This window comes from Chenopodium album, chromosome 16 (assembly GCF_948465745.1).
Source record: "Chenopodium album chromosome 16, dcCheAlbu1.1, whole genome shotgun sequence".
In the NCBI taxonomy this organism is placed as follows: domain Eukaryota; kingdom Viridiplantae; phylum Streptophyta; class Magnoliopsida; order Caryophyllales; family Amaranthaceae; genus Chenopodium; species Chenopodium album.
In genome coordinates this window covers 34,714,524-34,733,640 of record NC_137849.1, presented here as the reverse complement: position 1 = coordinate 34,733,640, position 19,117 = coordinate 34,714,524, and the positions used below count along the sequence as shown (strand labels likewise).

General features: G+C 33.2%; 1 pseudogene; it reads left to right on the top strand.

Moving 5' to 3' along the window:
- The first annotated feature begins 1,700 nt into the window (after positions 1 to 1,700).
- On the top strand, positions 1,701 to 18,839 carry LOC145584132 (heat shock 70 kDa protein 18-like; annotated as a pseudogene).
- The last annotated feature ends 278 nt before the right edge of the window (positions 18,840 to 19,117 follow it).

The window sequence follows — 19,117 nt, the reverse complement described above, 5'->3', positions numbered from 1 at the left end:
CAACCAATGACTTTTTGATGTGAAAACACAATTGGGGTCTTAACAATTCTTGGCCCGGGTTTTAACTCCCTTGGAGTTCGGGTGCCATGTCACTTATAAACTTGACATAGCCTCTCCACAGGCCCACAATGGTGTTAAGCGATATGTTAAGACTTTTGTTTTTATTTTTGTTTTTTTTTTTTTTTTAAAGAATGTTAAGACTTTTGTTAGTTTTAACTCTTTTTTTTAATTATTATTATTATTTTTATTCACAAGAAGAAAAGGAATTTTATTAATAAAATATAGTCAAACGGTACTTACATATAATTCTTAAAAAATCAAGAATTTCAACACAAGTACATATCTTTAAAATTAAATAAATCGTAGATTTGATAAACAATTGCCTAAATAAAAAAACTTCATCTGAAGCAATACAATCTGTGAGTTTGCACTGATTCGGCTTAAAATCTACTGATGCGTAGTCGTTTGAGTGAAAATACTCTGTGGTCCTCCGGATTCTTTTAGATATTATTAAACCCTAGATCTTTAATTCTCACCATATAAACATAAAAAGAAATTAAAATCAAGAGAAAAATCGTCATCTCAAGAATGAGATCTATTTATTGAAAGCAATTAAAAGGTTTTTGGGGCTTACCACCGGTAAGAACACTAGTGGAAGCTCCTACTAAGATTCAGAATTGAGACCAAGAGGAGGGAGAAGAGAGAAGGAAAACTTTCAAAAAAAAATTGAAAACCCTAGCAATGGAGGTTAAGAAAACCCTCCCAAGAAGAAAATCTAGAGGGAACTAAAAATACTTGTCAACTCTCTTATTGTAATTTATTCTCAATTTTCTGTTCATTACTTTATTTTTTAAAAATCTTCTTTTATAATGTAAATTATAGTACCTTAAGAGTTAAACAATAACAGTAGGTTACTCGTTAATCAGTATTTCCTCCATTATATAAGGTAAATTATAGTTATGTTCAGTCTTGCTAGTCGTCTCAATGTTGTATTTTATTAAATTATATTATTCTAAAATAAAAATTGCTACAAAGACAATAAGCAAAAGCTAACGAACATCCCGGGGGCGTTGGATAAGCTAACTAAAAAAAAAATATTTAACTAAAATAAACATTAACTTCACCGAGCGACGCATGTTTTTGGCCTGCATTTCCATATTAACACTATTATAAGAAGCATTTTAAATGCTCATCTAATACCCCGAGTACGTTCATTAGCAAGATCCAATTATATTAATAAAATGGGTTTACAAGCATGTCTATATGAAACTAATCATCTAATTCAAAACCCATCATGTCTATTATTATTATTATTATTATTATTATTATTATTATTATTATTATTATTATTATTATTATTATTATTATTTATTTATTTTTTTGATAAATCTATCTATAATATTATTATCACCTTTATTATTTCGCTTATTATTGTCGTGAAAAGTTCTAGACTTCATAATGTCTTACAAGAAATATAAAGTTGTTCTTTTCACTTTTCAGACTGCATGCGAGACCTACATAACATAATGTTCTCTCAAGTAATTATTCCATTAAACATGCTTTTCTCAATTATTACCACATTTGCATGATATAATTATAACTTATAACAATATACTTAGAGTAAACTATAGTTTGGCTTCATTTTCTTCACATTCTACAAATCAAACAAAAACACCAAAAGAAGAACAAGGTTTGAATATATGGAGAAGTGCAGATCATATCCTAACTATGGAAAATTTGAGGTGCAATTAAAAGATAATAATGAAATAAAGAGGTCTTCATCTAAAGCTTATAATTTCAATGGTCCAACCAATAAGCTCGGATCGTGTTCGGGTTTTTCGATTAACAATGATCCGGAGAGTAAGAGGAAGAAAAGGGTTGCTTCTTATAACATGTTTTCTGTTGAAGGTAAGCTTAAATCCTCAGTTAAAAGCAGCTTCAAGTGGATTAAGAATAAGTTCACCGATCCAAGTTACGACGGTTATGAAGATTAATGTTAATTTTATTGGTGAATGGTGATATTTACTTGTATTTATGCTTTTTTCCCATAAAAAATTAGGTACATGTTTAATTTAGTACATGTTTTAGTTTATCTAAATTAATGAAGGATGTCGTATTTTAGATATTTGAAGAGCAGACACTTTTGTTTTTCAATTAATACACGTATAGTGGTCATATCATCAATTTCCATTACACACTGGAGTCGTAATTCAGATATACTGATTGTATAATATTTCCTTTTTTGCTAGCTATTTCATGTTGAGATCACTTACTAGTAACAATTTCATTAGATAAATTAATGAATCTTTACCAGACGCTTAAGTATATATAATTTAACTAATTAATAGACTTGTTCAACGGGCCAAGCCTGGCCCGGATGGGCTTTAATTAAATGGGCTGGTTCCGGTTAGGGTCAATGCCAACATAAAACAAGTCAGATCGGGTTATGGGTCACTGATCCTGTAACATACACTTAAGTATATACAAATTAACTGATTAATAGACTTGTTCAATAGGTCGGACTTGGCCCGGACTGGGCTTTAATGAAATTGACTGGTCCGGGTCAGGGTCAAGGCCAACATAAAATGGGTCACACCGAGTTATGGGTCACTAAGCCCGGTCCAGCGTGGCCCATATACACTTTGAAAACAGATAACATCTGGTAAGCAAAAGATGATATGAACCTATTAATGGGCCTTATAAAGGACCTTCAGTGGCAAATGTATTAACCTTGAGTCAATGCCTGAAACCTTGAGTCTATCCCAGAAGGGGAGATGTTTTGTCTAATAAAAAAAGTGATCGTGGTGGTTTTTTTTTTAAAAAAAAAATTCTTTTAAAAGGTTTTTCTTGCCAAAAGAGGCATTTAAAAGATTTTTTTTTTTGACAAATTTTCCCTTTTTTTTATTTGAGGTTGCAACATGCAAGGGCAAAGAAGAGAAAAGGGATAAAAAAAAAATAAAAAGAAAAAATAAAGAGAAAAGGAAAGCAATTAGTATAAGGAATTACTACTCGTATTTAAAGAGAAAATAGTACGGAGTAATAATATTAATAATGATAAAAGCGTAAACCAGTTATTGAAGGGTACCTTTTAAACAACTTCTATTAACTTCTAACTTACTTTAGCGTAACTTTAATTTACTGTATTTTAATTATAGATTGGAAGGTAAACTTAAGTGATAATTTAAACGAATCGAGCCTAAGGTCTACTCTTGCGAGTTAGTGAGAACAATCATTTTACCATAAAATAAGAGCTTACCTAGCCTCACCTTAAAAAATTTCATTAAAATAAGTGCATATCATAACATTGTGATTATTTTAAAGTGAAAGGAAAATATATTACCACGGCTTTACTTAAGATGACACAATCACACAGCAATGACATTGAAATTAATGTGAAGGTGGCAGCTATACTAATATATCTACCTGATTTGTATTTATTTTTATTGTTTTTGAAGACTAGCAGTTACACTTAAAGATTTTTTGGCGTTTACTATTTAGATTTCAGGTCCTTATGATATATTTGCACATCAGTAGTAAAAGTTTGAGTGGCGATTATAACACGAAAAAAAAAAAAAAAAAAACTCATGTTTTCCATCAATTTGTTTCAATTGTATTAATCTAGGTAAAAAAATCTTGTTTAAAATGTGATTAAAACACGAGAAAAAAAATTGTGAAATAAGTGATGAAAATCAATTACTCCGTATTTTAAAATCAACTAAAACTCAGCAATGTTCTTTCATTCAACCACGTATAACAAACTAAGCAAGTAACTAAGCAATAAATGCTCAGAACAACAATCACTAACACACACTTATAACAAGCTAAGTAATGAAAATTAATACACACGCACACCGTGCACTTAACACTAAAGTATCTTCACTAACAGACCTTGAATTAAAGACACAATTTGTAATCTTGACATAAACAAAAGAAAATCAAGAAAAGGACCTTAACCATGCTGGTTTCGTCGACTCTGCAAGAAAAGGGCGCTTCAAGAGAGCAATTGCCATTGGTCTCTTAGACGCCTTAGCCAGACTCTTTTCAATGAACTTCCTAACCCTTCTGTCTTGCACAAGGTACAGAGCATCCGGCTTAACACCCGACTTAATCTTTGTAAAAAGTTCAATTTCCGAGTAAAAACTCAAAACTTATCGTTCTAACCATATCAATACCATCTATAATAATACTCAAAGTAATAGAAATCGATGCATCCTCTGACATTATCCCCTGTAACTTGAATTTCTTATCTCCACTGTCAAATTCCATCAGTACTTCTGAAGGCGGCAGTAGTAATCTAGCCACCTGATCTTGCATAATACGGCAGCAGTAACCTGAATACGTAGATGATCTTGTAGGAAATACGGCGATCAAAAATTGGTGTAGACAGATTCTAAGTGCGCTACATAAACTATCGCATTCAGAATCTGTCAACACCAATTCTTGACCGCAGCATTATTATCTTCAGAAGGAAGGTACTTAGTAATCATGTGACTGGTTCTCTCTTCGTCGCCAACCCAAGATTCATAGAAACATCATTAGATCGATCACTTTCTAATAATAAAAGCTTAATAAATTCCTCGTTCTTTTCTAAATCCTTTGTTATATATGTTTTACACCAAGCAATTTCTATACCAGCTTCCTTACCTTTCGTATCGCCCACTCGAATCTGTCTCGATTTCATCATTGTTGTTACCTCCCTGTGAAGGTGAAGCCATGAGTAACAAAATCTAATAGAGATAGAATAAGCTAAGGATGATTTGTATGCAAGTGAGTAACGTTGAAGAAAAGTAAGATGGAAATTTGAAGAGTAATTCTAAATTTCTAATGGTTATATATATTTATAACAATTTGGGTGAAGTCGGTAATCAAGAAACTGAAAATACCATTTTATTAAGATATATTTTAGGAAATATTTAGGAATATATTGATTTGGTGAATATTAGTAGGATATATTTTCCCGTAATTATCTCTAGTTTCTTTTGCTAGCTGTACACTTTGGTTAGGCTTAGCCGTTTAGGGAACTAGACTACTTGTATCATAAATATTCTGTTCGGTGGATCAATATCTTTTTTTTTTTTTTTTTGAAACAAATCAATTCATTAATAAATAGCCATTTGCCATCTACCAATAAAATCTAAATTAACAAATACATAAAATTGAATCAAATTAGGGTTTTCTTCATCAAAGCTATGATCGTTGAAAAAATATTGCACTGTGGTACATCTCTTGCACACATCGCTGGAATACACAGCCTTTTCGGAGAGACAGTCTAATGATTGGTTGTAGCCGTAAGGATGATTCTTATCTGATTCGCCTGAACGCATTTGAAAAATTGATAACCGTTGCGATCCCGAACAAATCTTTACCAAAGAACTGACAATAGGACAAAAGATATTACCTTTTTGATAAACCCTAACACACAAACAAACCCTAAACAAACATAAACAAACAACTAAACTAACAAAAACTAACGACTCCACCATAGGGAGATGGACGAATATCTACACTACTTGCGTAGATTTATTGAAACCTAAATAGCAAAACTAAATAAAATAAGGGAAAAGGGTCGAAAATAGTCTAATTTTCGAAGAAATTAGACTATTTTCGGCCTAAACGACCAAGGTTTTGGAGAAACTCTAAAAGAGAGGAGGAAAGAAGAGGAGAGGAGAGGAGAGGAGAGGAGAGGCCAGAGATCTTTTTTTAGCGGTGGATAAAGGTGGGCACGGGCCGTGCCGGCACGCGGGTGGCACGGACCCGGCACGGCATGGCGGCCTACCAGTGGGCCATGGGCCGTGCCGTGAACACAAATTTCAGATTTGGCACGGGCACGGCACGGGGCACGGTGGCCGGCACGTGGCCCGGCATGCCGACACGGCACGGCAAGGCATCGCATGGCCCGTGCCAACTAGCCGTTGGAAGTAGTCGTTTTCCAACAGGTCTAAAACGGCTAGTTTTAGGCCATTTTTCACACCCAAAATCCCTATAGATACCTCATTTCTTCCTCCAAAATTTTCACAATTCATCAACTGATCTCTTCTCTCTTATTCTCTAATTTTCTTATTCTTTAATTCCTACAATCTTACTCTCTTTCTCTTTTGTGCAAAGAAAAAAAAATTCCTACTCTCTTATAAATTTTACATTTTTACTATTATTAGTCTACTACCAAAATAAAAAAAATAAAAAAAAAACAAAAAAATTCTTATATTTATACTCGGGAAATTATAAATTCGGGAAATTATAAAAATGGGAAAGCAATTGAAGCGTCATTGTAAGATCTAACTCAACTTTATTTTAATTTGTTATTGTTATTGTTGTTGTTGTTATTATTATTATTATTATTATTATTATTATTATTATTATTATTATTATTATTATTATTATTATTATTATTATTATTATTATTATTATTGTTATTGTTATTGTTGTTGTTATTATTGTTTTCTTAGAAGTTGGAACAACTTAATTATATAAAAACAACTTTCTATTTTTATTGTGGATAATTTAGATTGTTAGTGAAATCTGTCTAAGGCGGGACTTGGGCTCAGGACAACGTCGTTCCTAACCTCTCCTACCTGGGATCTCATTGACCTAAGTAATCTACTATTATTTTAATTATTTTTGAAAACTTAATTTATATAAAAACTACTTACTAATTCTTATTGCTATTGTTATTATTATTGTTGTTAGTTGTTATTATATTGTTATTGTTAATTTGTTATGTGTATTATTATTGTTGTTGTTATTATTATTAAATATCATGGCATCAAACCCGAACACTTCCTCCTCCTCTAGAAAAGCCAAGTCAAAACGTAGGGAATCACCAAACCCAAACACTTCAATGCCCCCCCCCCCTAACACCTTTCCCTCCCCCTAACATGCCCTTTCACTCCCCTAACATACCCTTTCCAAACACTTCCACCCCTTTCTTTCATCCCCAAACTACGGGAGGGCATGAACAAATGGATGATATGGCTCCTTGGACTATGCCTAGTTCGGGATTTCAAAAAACCCAATTCTCACCTCATTTATACGGATCACAACATGAATTTTCTATTCCTAGTAACCAAGGTAGCCAAACACAAGCCTCTGGGTCGAGTGAACAATCCACCCAAATGCCTAACACCCAAAATCCTAACATATTAGTGTGGTGTACCGAAGAGGAATTTGTTTAAACCAACCGAAAGAGTGAAGTTTGGGCACATTATCAATTAAGTAAAAATGGAACCAAAGCCCGGTGTCGGACTTGTAGTAAAATTTTCTCGGCCGATACCAAGGGAGGGACGGTACACCTTAGTAGACATTCAAAAAGATGTGGTGGACCATCTAATGATCCAACCCAACCCAAAATTTCTCAATTCCATCCACAAGGCTTCATTTATAGTTATGAGAGAGATAGGGATGAACTTGGGAGAATGATTGTACATGCCGAACAACCTTTTCTTTTCGCTTAAAATGATGCCTTTAACAACTACATTAACCGAGCACTACAACCCAAACACAAAAAAATCTCCCGAAAAACCGTTCGATCTGCTGCCATGAAGAATTATCAAGATTATAAATTGAAATTAGTAAATGAATTGGCTAATCTTCCTAGTAGAGTTTCTTTAACTGCCGATGCATGGGATAGTGGATACAGACTTCACTATTTATGTGTTACTTGTCATTGGTTCGATAATGATTGGTTGTTACAAAAACGCATCATTCATTTTAAAATGCTTGAATACCCTCATACCAGTCTTAACATTTCTCATCATTTAATGGAAGCCATTGATGCATATAGTCTTAGGGATAAAATCATGTCTATGACTTTCGATAATGCAACTTCTATGACATATAGTGCGAATTTGGTTAAACCCCAATTGAACGATTTAGTATTAGATGGAGAAGCACTTCATATTAGATGCATTTGTCATGTTTTTAACTTGTTTGTGAAGGATGGAACACAAGCAATTGGTCCATTTTATCACAAAATAAGGAATGCTATTATGTCTATTAATAGCTCTAACTTGAGATATCAAGAATGGAAAGGTTTTTGCAGGCAACAAAGGATAAAGACTATAAAAATAGCATCGGATTGTCCAACTAGGTGGAACTCCACCTATGAAATGTTGAGTCGAGCAATCGAGTACAAGGTTGATTTAACACTTTTTTATAATATGAAATTTCCACAATGTGCTTTACTAGAAGATGGTTGGGCTAATTGTGAAAAATATATGCAGTTTTTACAGTTACTATATAGTATGACACATTGTTTTTCTTTTGTATATAATCCTTGTTCTCATTCTTTTCTTAGCAATGCATGTTTACTTGCACAACTTTTTGCCGAACACCGATCACAATATGATTATCATGGATATCTTCCATCTATGGAGGAAAAATGGCGTAAATATTACACTAATATTCCTATGATTTATATTTTTGCTTCTATTTTAGATCCTAGGCAAAAACATGATGGTACTTTTTTATTAATTGATATTTATTATAGTAACATGAATTTTGAAGATGATGTTGAAACTTTTAAAAATAAGGTGACTAATGAGTTTTTCTCTTTATATAGAGTTTATGAAAGTAAATATGGAACCGTGTCTCGATTTGCCCCTTCTCAAACATCCAAAAACGTAAGTGAACGGGCCAAAGGTTTATTTGCACAAGCTGCTAACATGATGTCCAAGTTTTCAGGTACGGAATCATCACCAACGAGGAGAACACAAAGCGATGTTTCGGGGTTGCAAATGTACCTAAGTTATGACTTCATGAAAAGCATGGACGATAAAGAGAAGTTTGGCCTCGACATCCTTGATTGGTGGAAATCACAAACCATGAAACATCCAATTTTGTCGGCAATGGCTTGTGATATTTTTGCTATCCATGTCTCCTCCGTTGCCTCCGAAAGAGCTTTTAGTGCGTCGGGACGGGTTTTAGACGATAGAAAAACAAGACTAAAACCCGAAACACTTGAAATGTGTGTTTGCTTCAAGGATTGGTTGGATGCCGAAACTCGTTCTCAAGATCATACTTATGCACAAAACGACGACGATGAAGGAATGTCGACTTCTTTTAGTTCTCATACTTCTCAATCAACTCAATTGGCCGATGAACTTGAACCACAAGAAGACGAAGATGAAGACGAACAATAATAATTACATTATTACATATTTACATTATACACTATTGTACAATTTTTGTATTATCGAACTTCGTATTCCATATAATAAATGAAGTTATTCACCAAATATTGTACGATTTTTAATTATCATTAATTATTTGTATTATCGATTTATCGTACCGGCTACCGGCATATAATAAATTAAGTTATTCTTCAATTTTTTGTGTTTCGGATTATCGCACTCGTAATTTTTTTTTTTACTATATGCATTGTTGTTTTTTGCTAAATTAATAAAAAAAAATTTATTTGTTTATATAAACTTAAACATAATTAAATAAATAATTTATATAACCTTAATTTAAATAAAGTTGTTCAAAACAAAATATATTAACATTAACATAAACATAAATTAATCACATTATTTATATAAAATTAAATTGTACTAAAAAATATATATATCGTTTTTTATTTACATTTATTATTAAAAAAATTAAAATAAAAAAAATTAAGTGGCACGGTTTGGCCCGCGGCCCGGCACGGCATGGCCCGCCAGGCACGTGGGCTGGGGTGTGCCAAAATTAGGCACGGCACGGCACGCCCCCCACCGCGGCACGGCCAGGCACGGCCCGCGGCGGCACGGCACGACCCGTTACCCATGTTTAGCGGTGGATCAATATCTTATTTTACACATTTCATGATTTTCACATTAATAAATTTCTTTATAAAATGAAATCAAGTATTTTGTTTTTGCGAATATGATTGGGTTTACCACTTAATAATATGTAATTTTGGACTAAGTATAAATTTGGAATAATTTCCAAAGTGCTTAATGTGTGTTATCAGGTTAAATTAATTAATGCATTTTAAAGAGAGTAGTCTATACACCACAAAAAAAAAAAAAAAAAAAAGGTAAGAGCCTATTCACATTTACTAAACTGAACTGAGATGAAATAAATATTTTATAAGAGAGGGAAATTAGGAGCTGAAGTGAACTGAACTGATTGGAGCTGAACTGAACTGATTGGAGCTGAACTGAACTGAAATTAAGTAAATGTGAACAGGCCCTAAATCATTTATATAATTTAAGAGTCGTTTTAACAAAAAGCCTCCAAAAACCTCAATAATACTAAACTCTCATGCATTTTTTTTAAATTAAAAAAAAAATAACTACTCATCCCACTAGGTTATTTATTTTTTTTTTAACTTTTTTAAAAAATCAATAACTACCCATCTTACTATTTATTTATTTTATTTATTTTTAATTTTTTTGTATTTTTCTAAGGGACTACTACTAACATTTCACCTCTTTTTTTCTTTTGAAAACACTATCAACATTTTACTTTATGTTTTTTTTTGTACGTAGCATTATATATGCCAAGCATTAGCACAGGGCCATAGGTATACGTATCCTTTATCAACAATTCATCATAGCACTCAAAATCCCCAACCCTTCAATTATATATATTTTTTCATTCTCATATTCAAGAACTTTGATTTATTTTACATCATACAACCTATCTAGATTACTCATAGGATTACTTTATATATATAACTACTTATTAATTTTGAATCCTTCTTAATTTTAAGATCCACCAAACTCAATTTTATTTTATGTCATGTAACTTATAAAGTAAGAATGAAAAGGTAGTCTTTTGGTTTCAAAAAAAAAAAAAGTAAGAATAAAAAGGATGAGGGAAATTCTCAATAATAGCCCTCTACTTTTTCTTATTCTTAATGGTAGCCAATTTGTTTCGGATTCTCAATGGTAGCCCTAATTTTTAGACTTTCACAACTATAACCTTAATAATGATTTTTCGTTTAATCTAACTTACTATGGTCTACGGAATAATAAACAGGTTCAACATTATAATAATTAAAAAAAAAAACCATAAAAATACCCCCCTAAAGAGCCTCCATCCACTTTATCTCTCCATCCTCTTCCTTCTACCTCCAAAGTCCAAACTCCATAAATTTATCTCTCCACATTCATCACCAATATTTGATAAATGTGTAAATGTCCAGCAACCTCCAACTCTTAATTGTTTAAATTTTTTTAATGTGCTCTTCATTTCTCCTCCCCCTTTTTTTTCAATCAAATTCTAGGGTTCTTTGTGGATGGGGTTTTTGTACGTGTATGAGTGGTGATTTTCCTGGGTTGGGGGTGTCTTAGGAGGGGTTAAGATGGGTAGGATTTTCGTGGTTGGGGTTTTAGTAGGTGTAGGTGGTAATTTTATGAGTTGCGGATTTCTTGGGTGGGGTTTTGATGGGCGGCAGCTCCATGGGGGTGTTTTGGTGGGTGGGGTTTTGTTGGGTGGCTGATTTTGTGGTGGGTTTTGGGGTTGGAGGTCAATTTCGTGGGACTGTGGGAGATTGTTGTGGTTGAGTGGAGGGGGATGGAGAGGGGGTGGTTGTTGCGGTGGAAGGGGGGACGAAAATGTGGTGGTTGTCGGAGTGGAGGGTGTTACAGGTGGAGGGTTTTTGGGTTGGAGGTGGCTGCCATGGAAGATGAATGAATGGAAGGAGAGAGAAACTGGTTAAGAAAGAGAAAATGGTTGGCAACAGTTGACCCGAACCCGAAATGACCCGGCTCGAAATTGACCCGAGCCTGAACTAACCCAACCCGACCCGAAATGGAGTTGACCCGAATGTGACCCGATGACCTGAACTGACCCAACCCGAAATTGACCCGAAACCAGAACTTGACCCGAAATCCAAAATGACCCGGCCCGATTTTAACCCAGATTGATTGACCCAAATCAATCCAACCTGAAGTGACCCGACCCGAAGTGACCTGACCCGATTCTTGCAGTGAATAGGGTGAAATGGTGAATAACTTAGTTTGGGGATTCTTTCTTTCGTTCCTCAATAATAGGTACTCATTACGGTTTTTTTTTAACGATTTTAAGTTATTTTTTTAACTTTTTTTTAAAGTGAATTAATTTTGGTGATCAGACACTAACTTGCCCTGACCCGAACTAACCCGACCCGAAATGACCTAACTTGAAATTAAACCGACCTGAAATTTACCCCAAAATTGGTCCTAAAAATTGAACTGACTCGAACTTGACCCGAATATGAACTGTTACCCGAATGAACCCGACCTGACCCGAATATTTGTTTACCGAAAAGTGACCTGACCCGAATTGACAGACCCGAACCCGACCCGAACGACCCGTTTGATTGGCAGGTCTAGTGAGAATTGTAAGGAAATTCATTTATATTAGAAATCTTCTTTTAAAATCTTTCTCAATCCGTAATTCGTATTAGGCAGTTTAGGAATTTCAATCAATTGTTTTGCTCCTCAGCGGCTCAACCAGCCAAAGCAATTGATTGAAGATTTGAAGAATATATTTTTTTTTCTAAAAGTATCATGACAAATCAAAGGTGAAAAGCGCTAATCATTTCTATTATCTTTGTTTGATGATATTTATTCAGTTTTGAAAAATTTAATGGTTAGAAAGATAAACTGTCAAAACAAATTAAAGATTAAGAATACATCTTAAAAATCAAGGGTTGAGATTAAATCTGTTCCAATGGCTATCAAATTATTGTAGCCATTGAATACATACAAATTAGGATTTTAAATTAATGAGGAAAGAGATTGAAATTAACAAAAATAATTAATATATACTTAGACATATAGATTAGGGTTACGTTTTAGATTAATGAAAGGAGAGATTTATATTGGAAAAATAATAATAAATTATCTCAATTGGATCTTCAAATCTGCTGAATAATATTGTTCACAAATTACAATTTGCTTCAAACTTTTAATTGTGATAAAGAAAATAAGCAAAGGAGGTAGGCATTATGAAAGTGCAGGGAAGGATATAAACAAGAAAAATCGTGAGAAAAATAAAATAAAATAAAAAGGTTCAAGTTTTTAAATTTATTTTATGTATGTACAATTTAATAATATATAGCAATATATAACATTTACAGTACATAGCGGTATTTGTCATGGTCTTTAAACTTTTGGTTAAGTAAATAAAATCTTTTGTTGATTACAATTAATCCTTTAAATGAACGAATGTGACTATAGCTAGATTCTTTTTGCTGCAACGAACGAAAATTTTACAGTAAATGACGCGTAGTGTTATTGTACTATTAAGGGTCTGTTCATATTTACTTAATTTCAGTTCAGTTCAGTTTAGCTTAGCTCCAATCAGTTCAATTTAGTTCAGTTCAGCTCCAATCAGTTCAGTTCAGTTTAATTCAACTCCTAATTTCCCTCTCTCATAAAATATTCATTTCAGCTCAGTTCAGCTCCAATCATTTTAGTTCAATTCAGCTCCAATCAGTTCAGTTCAGTTCAGCTCAGCTCAGTAAATGTGAAAAGGCCCTAAATCAATGTACTGCAATGTATCACTATTAAAATGGATTAAATATTAATTATTTTTTGCTATAATTTAGCTAAGATAATGATGAATTGTTTTATTGATTTTATTTTATTAGTGATTTAGGATTAAATCTTCTTGCTTGTCCACCATACCTTTATGGCTTTATCAAATTATCATTATTAATAAGGTGCTACTGTAGATAGATCTATCAAACTTTAAATGTAAATACATCAAGCATATACTGTAAATACAAATATACATTAAGCATGCTTAAATTTTAAATAAAATTAACAATATACATCTTTATCCTTCTTATTATATAGACTAAGCATCCCAAATCCCATTATTTTAAATCGCCATGTGAAGGAATTTAATTTGGCAGAAAGTCCTCTTGTCCTCCAATGTCTACTCTCGTGTATGAGTACACCTAATTGTAGATACATCATATCAAATTAGATGTTATTAATAATGAAGATTAAGAATAGTGATTAGGATTATGTATTTATAAATGATTTCCCAAAATAAAGCTCAGCCCAAAGTATGAGTGGTATAATCACGATAATTTGATAAGTAATATTATCTGAAAGTGTAATACCAAATACAAAAGACAATTGAATAGGAATATGTTAGTGTAATTTGATAAACTATCACTCTGAACTCTATTTTTCAGAGTTTGAAATCGCCATTGTTGGAGCTTAGATGGAGAAGACAGTGATAAGAAGTTGATAAAGTTTGAATTATTATTGAATTATGTTCAGAATCATTGATGTAATTTAATTAATGTATTTAATTTGACAAACATTTAATTCGGATGATAACTTATAAAGAGGGGAGAAAATACAATTACAAACTCTGTTTTATTAATTGGAATTCTAATTCGCCATTGTTGAAGCTTAGATGGAGAAGACAATAATGGTGAACGCTAAGAAATAGACTAATTTTAGTTAAAAATGAAAAGAAATAAAAAAAATCGACTTAATGTAATTCTATGTACAAGAATCTAATTGAAGAAGAATTAATATTCGATTTGAGGGGGAAACCATAAATTAGAGAGAGAAAGCCATTAATTTGAGAACATTTTCAGAAAAATGTATATGAGTCGCCGTTGATTAAAGTTTAAGGGCTTTTTTTAAAAAAAAAAAATTATATATAAATTTATAATATATAGAGGTACATGACATTTACAATACATAGCGATATATGTCATGTGAGTAGAAATATTTACGTATTTGACGATTGAGTGGTTACTTGCATGAAAAGATTTTAATAAGCTCGAAAATCCAATCCTAGGTAGTGTACAATTTCTAAAAAGATAAAATAAAATAAAATAAATCCTAAGTAGTGAACACTTTCTATAAAAAAAGAAAAAAATCCTATGTAGTCTACATCTAACCAAAACAGAGTTAGTAAGTCTAACGTCTTCAAAACAAAATAATAATATAAAATTAATTTATTTGGTAAGAGGGGCCCACAAAAACAACTGATTGACGAAAATTCATCAATCAGGCTGATTGCCTAGGTCTTCCTCCGTATAATCTATTCGTTGATTTTTCTAATATGTGTCCAATGTATGTCAATGTCATCTATGTTAAATCAAACTAACCCAAGTTGATATTTGTTGAAAATTAAAAGAGTTTATACTTTCTCTATTTCATAGATATTGCATCAAAAGCTCTCACAATTAATTCAAAGGTTTTGGGGCTTGCCCCTCTCTTTCACCAAAAAAAAAAAAAAAAAAAAGGCCAATTAATTCAAAGTTTTGCAATTTATATTTGTCAATTTCTTATATTTATTCACTGAAATACACTACAGATGCAAAGAGGCTTATTGGCAGAAGATTCACTGATGAAGTAGTGCAGAATGACATGAAACTCTGGCCTTTTAAGGTTATTTCCGCGTCTGAAGACAGCAAACCTGTTATCGTAGTCACATATAAAGGCGAAGAAAAGCAGTTTGCTGCAGAGGAGATTTCTTCAATGGTCTGAATGAAGATGAAACAGTCTGCAGAGACCTACCTTGCCAATTGAATTGCAGTCCTTTTGTTGGTACCGGCAAAACGGATTGCTAACTCCAATTTCTTTTTTAATTAATCGATCAGCTTGCTTTCGCACATTTTTTTTTTTTGGATTCGATAATTTTCATTTTCGCAAAAAATTTTGACATACTTTATATTATGAGTATCAATCCTACTACTTCTAGTCCTAGGGTTTCCACACTTGAAAAAAAAACCTGGGGCGTATCGCTCAAATTATTGGTCCGGTACTGGACGTAGCTTTTCCTCCAGGCAAGATGCCCAATATTTACAATGCTCTAGTAGTTAAAGGTCGAGATACTACTGGTGAACCAATTAATGTTACTTGTGAGGTACAACAATTATTAGGAAATAATCGAGTTAGGGCTGTAGCTATGAGTGCTACAGAGGGTCTAACGCGAGGGATGGAAGTTATTGACACAGGAGCTCCTTTAAGCGTTCCAGTCGGGGGAGCGACTCTCTGTCGCATTTTTAACGTGCTTGGAGAGCCTGTTGATAATTTGGGTCCAGTTGATACTCGCACAACATCTCCTATTCATAGATCTGCGCCCGCCTTTACCCAGTTAGATACAAAATTATCTATTTTTGAAACAGGAATTAAAGTGGTAGATCTTTTAGCCCTCTATCGTCGTGGAGGAAAAATCGGACTATTTGGGGGAGCAGGAGTGGGGAAAACAGTACTGGAAGTGAAAAATGCTGTTGTCACTGTCCCTGCTTATTTCAATGATTCTCAGCGTCATGCAACAAAAAATGCCGGTACCATTGCTGGGCTCAATGTCATGCGCATTATCAATGAACCAATTGCTGCTGCCATTGCCTATGGTCTTGACAAAATGGCCATTGATAGGAAAGACACAGCTAAGAACGTGTTAGTTTTTGATCTTGGCGGTGGGACATTTGATGTATCTTTGGTTAGAATTGGTAACCAGACTTGTGAAGTGAAAGCAGTTAACGGAGACACCCATCTAGGTGGTCAGGATTTTGACAGTAGAATGGTTGATTACTTTGTGTCTCAATTTAAGAGGAAACATAACAAGGACATCAGTAAAGATCGCAGGGCTATTGGGAGGTTGCGATCTGCTTGTGAGAGAGCTAAAAGGATGCTGTCATCAACTACCGAAACTAGTGTTGATGTAGATTGTCTGTATGAAGGTATTGATTTGTATTCAACCATCTCCCGTGCCAAGTTCGAAAAGTTGAACTTGGATTTGTTTAAAAATTGTGTAAATCTTGTTAAGAAATGTTTGGAAGATGCCAAAATGAAAAAGACTAATGTTGATGATGTTGTTTTAGTTGGTGGGTCAACTAGGATTCCAAAAGTTCAAGAATTGTTGAAAGATTTCTTTAATGGGAATGAGCTCTGCCAAAGCATTAACCCGGATGAGGCTGTTGCATATGGTGCTACAATTCAAGCTGCAATCTTGAGCGGTGTACGTGACAATAAAGACTTTACACTAGTAGATGTCATTCCTTTGTCCCTTGGAGTTAGAATTGAAAGTGGTGGTGGGATGAGCATTTTCATCCCAAGAAATTCTACCATTCCAGCGACAGTGTCAAAAATAATGTATACTGCAATGCACAATCAGACAGAGGTGATATTTGATGTATTCGAAGATGAGAGCCCCATCGCCGAAGACAACAACTTCTTAGGTACATTTACTCCGTACGATATCCCTCCAGCACCGGAAGGTGACGAAGAATTTGATGTTTGCTTTGAAATCCAGGCCCGTTTCTGAGACTTTGGTGGCCTAGGGGCGGATAAAAAAAATGGGGCCCTTGGTACAAAAAAAAAATTATTTTGGGTATGCACAAAAAAATTTACGAGAGACTTTGTTTAATGCTAAGAAATTTTATAATTACAATAACGCTTAAACAAAACACTTTCTTCTAGCATTTCTAGATGCAAAGTCATTAATAATAGTTTCTACATCAATATGCTCTAACATTGTTCTCTCAATACATAAAGTAGCTAAACCATTCAACCTTTCTTGAGACATTGATGATCTCAAGTAGGTTTTCAATAACTTCAACTTCGAAAAACTTCTTTCGGCGGATGCAACCGTTACCGGCATAGTCAATAGTATTCGATAAGCAATTGATGCATTTGGAAAGCAATTTGATAATTCATAATCAATTAATTATTAATCATTAATCAAATTTAAAATATCATAATTCAAACAAAATTAGAAATTAGAATGAACTGGGAAAAATATAAATTTGACATACTATCTACAGATCTACTGATAATTCATAAATCAGAAATTAAAATTCGTATGACATAAAATTAATATGATTATTTCAGAACTTCTCTTGTAAAATAGAATATTCTATACATTAAAATAAATTAATCAATTGTAATTTCTGGAAAAAAAAATATTAAAGTACAGAACATACCAATGACTTAATAGCAGGCTCGTACCGTTTATGAGTTTATCTTCGAACATCGAAGCCAAAATCCATAATAATGGTGAAAAATTAATAGAAACAAATAGAAAAAATTGATTAGGTAAATTGATATATGAAGAACAACTGAAAGAGTATAATTTATAGGAAAATTCATAGATTAATCCCGTTGAAAATTGATTGCAAAGAAGAACGTTTATGGGGGAAATCATCATTTTAGCATTAATTTGGGAAGGAAGATGAAAAATCAGAAAAATATAGGTAATGATATAAATAATTGATTTCATGGATGAAAATAGAAGATTATACGGATGAATTGCTTAGATTATGGGATTAATTTGTCAAATTTAACTTCCCAAAATGAAGGAGTTAATTTCAAGGAGGAATATTAATGATTTACTGTGAGGAGTTATTAAGGGAATGATTGACTAACTTACCAAGAAATGCCGCTTACTTCGTTATCAGTAATATTATAATTTTAATTTTTTTTTTAATAACTAATTTGATTTTAAGATTTTGGGGCCCTGGGCGGGTGCCCCGGCCCAGATACGACCCTGTTGAAATCGACAATGATGGTATCTTTACTGTGTCAGCGCAGCATATAGGCACTGACAACAAAAAACAAATCAGTATTACAAATCACAGTGTTAGGTTATCCAAAGAAGAGATTGATCGAATGGTAGAGGAGGCCAACAAGTACAAGGCAGAGGACGAGGAGCACAAAAAAGCTGTTGCAGCCAAGCTTGCATTGCAGAATTATGCTGAAAGTAAGTGGGACATGGTGGATGTTTGCTGGAATAAGTTTCGAGAGGAGGATGCTAACAAGATGAAGGATGCAATTGAGATGACAATCCAGTGGCTCGACTGGAATTTCAATCTCGCTCGAGTTTCTGAATATGAGGAAAAGTTGAATGAACTCAAGACAATTCTTGACCCTATAATTGGAGACATGCCTTAACAAATTAAAGGTGCTGTTATCAACCCCCAATCTATTGACATGGCTATAGAAAATGCTTAAGATGGTATTTAAATATCCAATTTTTTCTTATTGAAGGAATTGATGGTGTGGTCAAAAAGCATATGATTGATTTGTTTTGTCTATAATTGAGAAATTACTTTCCTATAACTATGCACAAATGCACAGATAGATGAATCATTAGTTACTAATTATTTTGGGAAATTCTCAATAGTAATCATCAGGTTTTTTTTAATTCTCAATGCTAAACACTTAAATAT